This window comes from Marmota monax, unplaced genomic scaffold (assembly GCF_021218885.2).
Source record: "Marmota monax isolate L192 unplaced genomic scaffold, Marmota_monax_Labrador192_F-V1.1 WCK01_AAM20220418_F8-fsc00287, whole genome shotgun sequence".
NCBI classification, from domain to species: domain Eukaryota; kingdom Metazoa; phylum Chordata; class Mammalia; order Rodentia; family Sciuridae; genus Marmota; species Marmota monax.
This window is the reverse complement of record NW_026693334.1, coordinates 588350-600888: the sequence shown is the minus strand read 5'-3', so window position 1 is coordinate 600888 and position 12539 is coordinate 588350. Positions and strand designations below refer to the sequence as shown.

Genomic DNA, 12539 nt, shown 5'->3' with positions numbered 1-12539 from the left:
GATTGCAGCTGATGTTGCTTCTTCTTATTGTTTTTCCCTAAATGATCCAGAGACACAGGCTCCTAAAGTTAAAGAGAGAAAAGTTTGATGTATCCTTTATTGTTTGCTAATATATAATGATAAATTATAAAATTGCCTCCCAAGTGTCAGCCACACGTGCAATTCCCCATGTGTAAAAATATTTACCCACCCATGGGTGGAAGTGACAGTTGAATCAGGGCTGTCTTAAAATCCCACCCTTTAGTCACATGACCAGAAGAATTACCCTCCTTAGGGCCGTGTCTTCATATTGAAGCATGTAAGGATTGTGAGTGTGTGTGTGGATACGTGTGGATGAATGGAACTTCCATTGCTCAGAAGCACATTGTCCTTCCCCACCTTGTTTGGTGATGTGGTTTGGGCACTCTGCATTTTTAGAGTGGCATTGTAATTAGGGAACAGTATCACATAAATGCTAACATTTCCATGACTGAGCCCAACAGCAGTCTGCTTGCCCCATCTGAAACCGCATGGGCAGGCAGGCTGGGAAGGGTTGCTTGCCCCTGTACTGTGTGTGAGGACCAGCTCCCTGCTCTCTGAAGGGCCTGCCATCTCTGAGGCCTCATCCTTATTAGCATTTTCAATTTTGTCACTGCATTCACAGTCCCCTGTTGATAGCCAGTCCCATGGCCTGTTATAGACAGAAATGGGGCAGTGATTCTTGGTCCTGGACTCTGCTGCCAGTTTACTCTGGAAGCCAAAACATGAGCTGGGTAGACTCATCTGTTCTGCTACCATAAAATACTAAAAGTGCATACGCCACTCTTCTTATCACATTGTTCTCTCATTGGTTGAATATGGAAAACCTTTACATGGAAATCTTTGTGCCCTGTGTGGTTAGATGGCTGGGATATCATTTTCATTATAAGTCTTCTGTAGGACATAGAGAAGTATCTGTTATCCCTCCAAATACTTGGTGCATAGGTAGTGGCAGGTGGGAGGTTCAGTGTGGTCTCTTAAACTCACCACAGACTTGTCTAAGCATCCACAGTTGCCAAGGCAGGATGCATAAGGAAAAGGAAAGGGAATTCTTCCCTCCAAATTGGTTGACTGTTTGCAGATGGGTGACTGTGGGGACAGAGGTAAGCCTGCGTTGGCTTCTCTGCATGTGGCTGTGCGTAGCTGAAGAGCTCTGGGCAGGCCCCCCACGTCTTGAGAGGGAGAGGGGGTCAGGCTTTATTGCTCCCCAGGCTCTACTGAACTGACCTCTATTTTCCCTGAAGCCTGTTTACCTTTTGATTTATGTCCTAATCTATCTCTGTGACGGTGTCACGTACTGTGTGTCTTCCACTCCTTTTCACTCCCCCACCCCCTGCCAGGAGCAGGTCTAGGGAACCATGTAGGAGCCGGTTCCTGACTGAACTAAAGTGGACATCTGACCCAAGGGGAACTCAGCTGATGACGAGTCTGTAAAATTGGAATGAGGGACTTAAAATCTGTGACATGCAGGGCACAGAAGCCATGGTGGCTTGTGTGTTCGTGTAGGGCTCTGTAGTGACAGAGAGCAGCCCGACAGAGAAAACTGAATGGGCCCTGAAAACTAGGGAGATTCAGTTTAGTTTAATTAGTTCGTTTCATGTTATTTTATTTAAGGATGGGCTGCATGCATAAGATTATCTGTTAACTTCTTAAATCTTTCCTCTTCATTCATTTGATTTTTCTTGAGTTGGTTTCTTGGATCCAAAGTATCTTGAACAAAACTCAGCACTGAATGACAATTTAGATGGAAAACGGATCCCTTGACAATTTTGATTCTTTACTTCCTGGCTTATAGCCCAGGACGCCTCATCTACAAATCCATGTTAAATATGTATTAAATAAGAGTATTAAGTGAAAAAGACACTGTCCAATTATTTCCCCTTACCATAATTAATATCAGTCTTCTCTAAGTAGATTATTTTGTATTTTTATAAATTTCTAGTGTATGAATTCACATTGATATAATACAAGCATTTTATTGATATATCTGTAGAGAACAACCCCTACATACCTTCTACTATTGTTGGATTTTTTTTTTTAATCATAACCTACTTGTTTGCATGGCTTCAGAAAAGCATCTTTAGAAATTCATGTCTTCATTAAGGGTGAGAGACTAACCTAGTTATCACATCAAAGGGGATATTTAAACAAAAATAGAATATCAACAATTTCTCCAAAAGGAGGACAGTTAAAGAAGTCTGTGATAATTTAGATGTTGACTCATTCCTCCTAGTGATGCTAGAGGGTGGGTGGGAGAATTTCTTGGAGGAACTGAAACAAAATCAAGTCATATTTTCCTGACTTATTTTTATGTAACAAGTAGAATTCACTTATAAATATAACCTTGTTTTTTCTTCTGCCTTTAGTAGTGATAGGAAATCGTTCCCTCTGATTCCTAAGACTGGTAGTCACAGCAATATTTGAACTTACCAAAAATGTTATCAGTATGTATTTATAGCAGTCAACTTTATAGCAGAGCATCAGAGAGTAAATGAGAACGCTGGGCATGGGAGGGAAGGATCTGGAGATGTTTGCTATTGCAAATCGGCTTCTGCATCTAGCTGTCTAGCTTAAGTATAGCTGCAAACAGGAGCATTGTGGCCTCTTAAACTCTTCATAGACTTTTCTTGACATTCAAGGTACACCATAGTTTCCATACTCAGACTGATTCATAGTCGTCCAAGTCTTCTCAGCCATCCAAAAGGAACTACAGGTGCTTGTTACTAGAGGTAGAGTTCTGCTGTGTGGCTTGTCTCCTTCCTGCATTGGCTTTCTGCACCCAGAACCTGTTTTTAGATCAAACCTTTCCAGTCTCCTGGGTCCTCTTTCCATTACTATAATTATAATCTGGTTCCATAATTTCTCCTAGATTCCCCCAAATCATCCAGACCTGAGGCAGGCACATTATGCAGATGTTCTTTGTTTGATGTCCTGGTCTAGTCCCCTGTTATTTAGGGACTAAACAAGCCCCTGTTGGTAGTAGCTTCACCAAGCCTGTCAGCTGGGTCTTGGACTGGCAGCCTGCTGAGCCTTTTGGTCCAGGGACCTGCCTGAGTCTGTGCCCCTGGAATTCTCTCCAAGACCCTATAACAGCCTCCTAAGTCATCCTATGTCTACATTCATCCCAAATCCCGTCTCCACATGGCATGAGATTAGTTTGCAGAATACGCAAACATACTGAGGACACTCTCAACTTCTGCAACCTCTACCATGCTTTCCTGTCTCAGTTCCTACGACCATGTAGTGCCTTGTTCCTAGAACATCCTGTCTCTTTAGCCTGGTTACCTCCTTCTATTGCTCCAATCACTGATCTAAGGAGCTCATATCCTTTGAATATGTTCTTGATTAGTCCAAACTGGACCATTCCCTTTTTTGGGAGTCATCATAGCTCAATAAAGCATCGGATAGGTTGTGATTAATCCTTTGTGGATAATTCTAGAAGCAACCTGTTGCAAAATGTTTTATCCTTCAGTGAAAGGATAAGTGGGCATTTGCATAAGTGCTACTGAAAAATTAAGGGCATCTCAATAGATGCCCACTCTCCTTGACTCCCTGGGGGAGCAGGAACATAGTGGAGAAATGTTGAATTCTAATTACTGTTGGACCCACCTTATGGACTGCTTCTCAGCTAAGCTTCATTCTTTGAAGACTGATGAGGATAGATGATGGTGATGTCAATGATGACAACAATGAGGATGATGGGGACATGTGACAATAGTAAGACTAACAGTTGCTGTGTTCTTCCTGTGGGCTGGTACTTTTCTGAGAATTTTTCGTGTCACCTCATTTCGTACTTGTGATAACCCTTCCAGATAAATGACATCATTGTGTCCACTTTGTCAGTAAGGCAGCCATGGTGGAGCAGGGCAGAACAGGTCCATGGGAGGGCATCTCCACATGAGGGGTCTGGCTGCACTGACTGCTGAACCAGCCAGGAGGAGCCTGAGTGGCACAGTGGGCTCAGACACAGTGTGACTGACCGTCCTGCAGCACACTGCCTCTGAGTTGGGTCACTTGGCACCTTGGGGCTTCACTGAGGAATTCCTCTAACAGAGCTGGGAACAGGGCTTTGGAAAGCCTCAGAGGCAGGGAGCTAGACATGACCTTGTCCATCAGGGAGGGCATAGACCATAGCCCAAGGCCAGTAGAGCCACAGCCTCTACTAATGAAGAAAGGCAGTGTGACATCAGCAGGCTGCAGAGAAGCAGGTGGCAGTCCTAATTACATGATTCCTGCCCCTGCCTCCCTGCAGCCACTCTTTTTAAAGTCCCTGTGGAGAGAAGAGAGAAGGATCTCCGGAGGAGGCTACACAGCAGGTAGGCATTAGAGCATCCTGATTTGGTGCTCAGACTCAGGTGGCTCCTCTGGGTAAGACCTCAGGATATGGAAAAACAGCAACAATCTCACCATAGGAGGAATCACAGTCTCAGTTCCTGCACTAGATGCATTACCTATCGTTTGAGCAGAGAAGTTGATGAGTAGACATAGGAATCAAATGGATTTTAAAAACGAAGGCATTGATCTCAGTAAGTATGAAGTCTGAATGTTGACAAGGTTCTTTTGGTGTCCCAATGACATCATGACCCTAGTAGACTTTTCTGGGGTCCTGTGGCATTTCACTGATGGTTGTGAGAAGTGGTCTCAACAAGATTCAGTGGCCCATGCTTATAATCCCCACAGTTTGGGAGGCTGAGGCAGGCTTAATGTTAGACTCAGTAAATTAGCAAGGCCCTAAACAACTTAGTGAGGCCCTATCTCAAAATACAGAAATGTAGCTCAGTGTTTAAGTACCCCTGGGTTCAACCCCTAGTACCATAAAAAAAGAAGTGGCCTAAGAATGTGCAGATTGGGAAGGGAGGGGACACACGTTAATCTCTCTCTCTCTTCCCTTCATACACATGCACACATACATACAGAGATGAACAAATAAACACCCCCCACACACACACACAGCTATATATTAAATTAATATATATGTCTATATGTAATCATATAGAGAATTAATTCTATTTCTTATATATAATGTAAATACACATGAAAAAATAATTCCAGAGGTCCTTACTTAGCCCACCATAGCTCTGGGGCATCTGAGATAGTCCAGACTCTTCCATAAACCTTGGAGGCATTGATGCCCAAACCAAACTCCAAGTGTGACAGTCAGAGAGGAGGAGATGGTCTGTGGTAGACCCTGACAGCTCCTTAACTCACTACTCACCTAACCCTTACAACCACCTACAAGGAAATATTATGTCTTGCATTATATGGATAAGCAAATCATCCAGATATGCTAAGTAACTTGATCAAAGCCCATAGATAGCAAATGTATAGCTGTAGTCCAGTCCTGGGTTGCAGATGCCAGACCCCTGTTCTTCTACCTGTGCTACAGCTTTTCTGTATTCCTGTCTTTCTGACTCCCACCTGACACCTGTACTTAGCTGACATTATATTTCTCACAGCCAAAGTATTGAAATTCTCTCTTCCCCTGGATTGTGAGACCCCTGAAGACGGTGACCTTGATATTGGCATTCAGGTGACCATAGTCCAAGTCAGTGCCTGACATTCAGTTGGTTCTGAACCTGACCAACTTCTCTGGATTCTCATCTTTTCCTTTGGACGTAGGTTTTAATGGCTCCTCTTATTTATTTGGAAATTGCCTCTTGATTTTATATCATCTCTTGATATTGCTGTCCCTGGCAGCGACATGAGTCCTCACTAAAGAAAATTAAATGGTTTTCAGAATTTTCAGCTACCGCCAGTTCCCTCAACTCTTGGCTCGCCCAGGTCTTCCAGATGTGTGTCTCTTTTTAAAAGCCCACTCGTCACTAGCTGGTCTCAAGGACTGTGAGCCTGTTAAACAGTGCAGCTTGAGGTGGCAGAATCGTAGGAAATTCACCAAGGTTTCTGTCCTGCCTGGTGTTCACAGCCTGTACAAACCCAGAGATGTGTTCAGGAAGAGCCTCATGTCTATAATAAGGTGATGTTATATGGCATATGGAGATTATCTGGGTGGGCTTGACCTAGTTACATAAACCCTTTACATCTGAGTCTGGAGGTCAGAGACAAAGGAAATCAGAAATTCAATCAAAGCCACAGATATTTGACATGAGATATGTTTTCTGTTGCTGGCTTTGAGGATGGAGGGGCTGTATGGCTAATGATGCAGTAGGCATCTAAATGTTGGAAACCAGAACCTCAATTCTATAATTGAAAGGAATTAAATTTAGCTGAGAAACTGAATGAATTTGAAGGGGATTATTTCCCAGAATCTCCTAAAAATGAAATTCACCCTTCAGAAAATTTCCTGATAGCCCTATAAAACCCTGAGCAGAGAACCTGCCCACCCATTACAAAACTTATGTAACTGTTAGCTAAAGCAGTCTGCACTATTTCAAGCTGCTACACTTTGTGGTGATTGGTTATGCAGTGATAGAAATCTAATGTGATGCTTTCTAATCAATCATATTATATATTGCAAAAAGTTGAATTATGAAACATTGTGAGAGGCAATAATTTTTATTGTTTGATGACTTGTACCCCATTCAAAAGTTCAGGGCAGATGGCCTATTTTATTCTTCACACATAAATATGCATCCATTTGGACACAGAAATCTGTAGCTCTGATTCTAGGAAGTGGAGGTATTTGTGCAGCAACTTAGTCAGGCCCTGAGCAGCTTAATGAGACCCTGTCTTAGACAATTTAAATATATATATATATATATATATATATATGTCTTTGAAAAAGGACTAGGTAATGTGGCCCAGTGGTGAAACTCCTGGGTTCAATCCCAGTAACCCCCCTCCATGAAAAGAAGCATGATAGGTGAGTTTTCTTAAGGAAATAAATCACATATGAATATAATTAATTCCAAAGTAGAGTGGTTCATACATTTTTCATTAAATTATAATATATTATATTTAAATAATTATATTTACTCTTTTTAAATAAAGAAATAGGTTTGCCAGAGTGTTTCATTTTGGAAAGTAGATATGTTAGATATTGAAATAACTGCTTCTTAGTTTTTAAAGTAAGGTTCTTCTTGCTGGGCACAGTGGTGCATGCCTGTAATCCCAGCAACTCAGTAGGCTGAGGGGGAAGGATCACAAGTTCAAAGCCTGTCTCAGCAATTTAGCAAGGCCCTAGCACTTAGTGAGATCCTGTCTTTAAATAAAGGGCTGGGTATGTGAGTCAATGGTTAAGCGCCCCTGGGTTCAATCCCCAAGGCCAAATTGTAATGATAATTACAATAAATTAAAAATAAAATAAGATTCTTCTTATAATTTAAGTATTTCTACGCATATGCCAGTTCCCAAACACACTCATTTGGCCAAATGTAAAAGTCACTGGGAGTGTAGGATTTTAGATACTTATTTACAGTGTATGCATGCTTGCCAGCTAGAAAAAAAATAGCAATCACAGAGCATTCAATCATTTTTATTTGTTTTTGGTTTTAAATTTTTACTTTTCCTTTAAATACTGGTTTTATTTTAAATTAGTCAGTAGTTGTCAGTTGCTGTCTTGGTCTGTTTTGTGCTGCTGAACCAGAATACCACAGACTGGATAATTTGTAAAGACTAGAAATGGACTTTTTTATAGTTCAGGAGGATGGGAAGTCCAAGATCAAGGTGTGGCATCTGCGGTGAGCTTTTTGCTGGGTGCTCACCTGGTGGAAGATGGAGAGAGGTGAACTGCCTGTGAGAGCCCTTACACAGCAGTGATGGTCCATTCATGAGGAAAGGGCCCTGTGACCCAAAGGCCTGCCCTTAGGCCCACCCCTCAGCACTGCTGCCTGGGGTGGGGGAGGGGTGTCCAGCTCCAACCCAGGAGTGCTGGAGGGACAGGAGCATTCAAACTGTAGCAGTTCCCATGGAAAGAATCATTTTGAGGGGATAGATATTACTCCTCCAAAAAAGTTATGCTCAGTCATTTAAAAAGGCAATTAGTTTCTTGAAATTTAAAATCCAAATTACTAATGCAGTAGTCATTTCCAAAGTCTTTGAGAATGCCTGTTCCACTATAAAAAGAGCAAATAAGCAGAAGGACTACAGACATATTTTGATATCCCCCCCCCTCATTGACAATTTTATTTAAAAAGGAAAAAAAAAAAAAGGTTTTCTTCTGGTTACTTCCAGTGTAAATTTTAGAGCAGAGACCTTCCTCAGAAAAGTTTCTAGTTTTTTTTATTTTACAACAATCTTTCCTGTTATCTCTCTTTCTTAAATTTCCAAATGCCTAATCTCTACTTTTAAGATTTTTTTTAATATATACTTTTTCCTTTCTCCTACAAAAATTTGGAGGAACATTCTGGAATACTTTCTAGGCCTTCATATTCACCTGCATGCTTTGTGGCCTGTTGAATTTCTGCTCAAGTCTCCACTGAAGTCTTCCTCCATCAGCAATAACAGCAACATGCACAGCTGTTGCTCTGTGGACAGGACAGCACATACTCATCTAATCCTCTTCAGCCTCCCAGCCATTAGCTCTCTGAGCCTTTCTCTTCTAGCCTGGGATCCAGGGTCCCTGTATGAGCCATGAGTGCACAGTAGCCCAGGTTCTTTGAATGCCAATCCAGAGCACATTCACAAACTGGATTAAGCTGCTATCTCATCCCCACAAGCATTAAGACTTGGAAGTGCTTGGCTGTCCAGCCTGCATTCCCTCCACTGGTCTCTCAGTAATTCTTCCAGGTGGGGACTTGAGTACATGGCAAAGCAGTGGCTAAAGCATAGTAACTGTTCAGTGTTGAAAGACAGATGGATAAATGAAAATGTAGTAAATGTTATTCCATTGCTATTCTTGGGTAAAAACACCAGGCTTTTTAGTCTGTAAACATTTCCATCTTTCATAAGATAAAATACACCTTACCTATTTTGTCTTACATATATATATGTAATATTGCCGTGTCCTACACAATGACATTTAGGTCAACAGACCCTTTTCCAACAGTGCTCTTAATATTATATCACCCAGAAATGTTATAGCCATGGGGGTTTATGAAGGTACACACTCTGATGGTTCACACAATGACAAAATCACCCAACAATGTATTTCTTAGAACATACCCTTGTAGTTAACTAGTATGACCATATAAATTCACATGTATTATGTATGCATTTTCATTTATAAGATATTATATGTAGTATATAAATATAATATAAAATATTTTACTCTGACTTTGCCTGACCAAAATCTTACATTTTAATATTCACTCTGGTTTTAGTTTTTATGGAAATGTCTACCTCTTAAAATGATACCATGAATTTCTAAGGTCAGATAGTTTATGTCCTTACGTGTGGAATTAAGGTTGTTCTAGTCTTATGGAGGATGATGAAAGTTTTATGGTAATGATCTTAATAATAATTAATAGATGTATTTATTGAATAATTTCCATATATCAGACACAATATTGAATGGTTTGCATGGATTATGCCATGTACTCCTAATTCCTTCTGTGAGTTCAGTCTTAATTTTTCATTTAAAGGTGAAAACATTGAGATAGAAGAAAATTGACTTTCCCCAAATTCACCTGTCTAGACATTGATTTTTGAAGCCAGTCATCTCTGTTCCCCAAGCAAATGTCATCAAATGCCACACCACAGTGCTGCTATTCAGTCATATCTGGTGTCTTGAGTCATGTTTGAATAACCATCCAGCCGTATGTAGTCCCTTTCACTCTAGGATGCAAACATTGCTTAACTGAATTTCTGCTATTATCCCTCTCTGATCCAATTATTATAGCTATTTTGAGACTTTTTTATGCAAATATGTTTCTAAAATTGATTCTTACACAAATGAGGTTAAAAAAGTGGATCCTATGCTGTCATTATTATTAAATACATCCACAGTAAATCCTCAATATTCTCTCAAAAAGTTACAATTCTCTTGCAGATTATTTATTGCCAACTGGTAATTCTACAGATTTATCTTATATAAAATGCTAGTTACTGTATTAAGCACATTGTTCTAAATTTCTTTGAGAATAATAGTCATCTGACCTAAGAATATTATGTAGGGTCTTAAAATGTTTGAATACTTAATGTTTATAGTTATTGGGTATCTCTTCTATGAATAACTGTATCTTAACATCTTTCTATCACTTTTGAAATGACATTTTGGAAAGAAGTTAGGCTTCAAAACACTAATATTCTTGTTATATCTAAAAATAATATATCAACATTTATTATACAGATATTTTATTATAAAAAAAAAGGTTTTAGGAAAAGTAACTCTAAACAATTTTGAAATTTAACATTCTAATCTGTAGAAAATTGAAAATCCTTAAAATTTAGTTAATCCAGAAGATTCTTCACATTTTCTTCTACATTAATAGCATTTTAAATTTTTTTCTCATGGATGTGAAATATGCATTTTGCACTTCCATAAATTATAACTCAGTGTCAGGATTGCTAGGCTAGGGATGAGGCTCAGTGGCACATGCACTTTCCCAGCATGTATGAAACCCTGGTTTTGATCCCTTGCAAAACACACACACACACAGACACAGACACACAAACACACACACACACACACACACCACCACCACCCCCACCATGTTTTTCTATGGTATTACCTCGCTTTCCCTTGGAAAATATTTTAAATTTCTCTCTGAATTTGTTTTTATCCTTAAAAGTGGGGGTAATGGTCTTCAAAAAATTTGCAAATATGGAGTAAGAAATGTTAGGAAAGAATCTTATGCACTGTGACTAACTAGCAAGTCATTTATATTTCCTTTTTGACAAATACACAGCAAATGTTTTCATTGCAGTCTCTTTCCTAATTTTTCTACAACAGATTATAAAGTGGTTTCTCTCACCGTGAGCTAAAAAGATGTGTTAGGATAAACCATGTTTGTCTCCTTTACATTGTAGACCAAACTACCTTGCAGAAATGGGCAAGATGCAGTGGAAGAGAGTTCAAATCAGTTTCCCTCTCAAACTGGAAATCTTGATGTGTATCTAGACCCACTGATGGAGCTGAGAGTGTGATCTCTGATAGTGTGTAATCCTGAGTGGAAGAGCACCATGCAGAGATGACATCTGTAGAGCAGGGACACAGTGCATTAAGACCCAGAAGCTAGTAGCTCTTGTGAATAGAGGTTATTCCAACAGAGAGGTGTAAGTCACACGTTGACGTTCTGTCCTCTCCTGCTTGTGGGTCTGTTGATAAGGGCTCATGTGTATCCTTCACATCTCTTCCATCTTCCTTTGGCTACTGAGGGTTCAAAGGGTCTTAGCAAGTCTCATGTTTATGTTCACTGGCTTTTTTATGATTGCTATTAAGGACTGGAACCAGTAATATTTCAGCTGATGAAATAACAATGAGCATTGGACACACTGCAAGGGCTCACCATTCCAAGTGTTCAGCACTGTGATGGGAAAGGCAGTGGGGGCGTAAAAAATGTGGTAGTAAGCTGAGAAGATCCTGGTCTTGGCAGGAACTCCCTGAGTTGTGTACTAAGGGAGAGTCATTTGGGTTTCAAAGTCTCAGTTCCCTTGTCTAGAAACAGGAAGCAGTGAATATACCTTTGTTCCAGCTATTTGCTCTTCTACCCTTTGTTTCATTCAAACCTCCTGTTATGGCCAGTAAGTCACTTCTGGATGTATGACGTGGAGACATCACCTGAGCTGGAGTAACAGAACAGAACCATTACGTCCTGAGATATGGCACTTCAGAGGAAGGTATATTAGTTCTCCTTGTACTTATTTAACTATGAGAGAGAGAGAGAGAGAGAGAGAGAGAGAGAGAGAGAGAGAGAGAGAATATGAAAATGTGTGTGTGTGTGTGTTTACTCCAGGACTCTCCCATTGAGTCAAAGCATGGGCTTTGTAGTTGAGGAAAAAAATAGCATAGAAAAGTTTTTAAGTACACTGAAACTGCCTCAAATGATCTAGATGCTTCCTACTTTGACAAAAAAATTGAGATTAAAAAAAGAAGGCGCTGGAGCAGAGTGTTTTATACCAAGAGCTCACTTGGCATTTGGAGGGGACCTTTCAGGAATAATGGTTGATTCCATTTAAAAAGACTTTGCTTGTGAAGTACTTTTGAAGGTCAGACATGTTAGTAAGGTCTCCTTGTGCTGCAAAAGCGACTATGACGTGTCTCTTGCCCTCCACAGATTCATTACCAAATTGAGAGTCAGGGAAGGAACTGGTAAAGCATGATCAAGTTTGTTGGTGCTGTGAGGACAACAGGAAGGGGTGCCTGCAACAGTTTCACAGAAGGAAATTTCTGTGTCCAAGCTGTGAAACATTGAGAAGAAATAGGATAAAGGGCCTTCTCAGAGGGACATGCATTGTCAGGAAAGGCAGGGGTTGATGTGGAGCAGTGTGGCTGGGATACAGAGTCCATACAGGATGGTTGGCACTGGATATAGGGCAGACAATAGGGATATAGACTGAGCAGTCCATTCTGTGTGCAGCCGGGTAGGTGCAGCCAGAGACTGGGTTTTGTTGAGTAGGCAAGAGAAGAATGGCAGCCCATGGAGGCTGGGAGCAGCCCAAATCAGAGATGGTAGCCCCTGTTA

The 12539-nt window shown here is 40.6% G+C and overlaps 1 protein-coding gene across 1 annotated transcript in view; it reads left to right on the top strand.

Moving 5' to 3' along the window:
• Ctnnd2 (catenin delta 2) overlaps positions 1-12539 on the top strand; it is an 818473-nt gene that overhangs the window by 312216 nt on the left and 493718 nt on the right. The window lies entirely within an intron of this gene.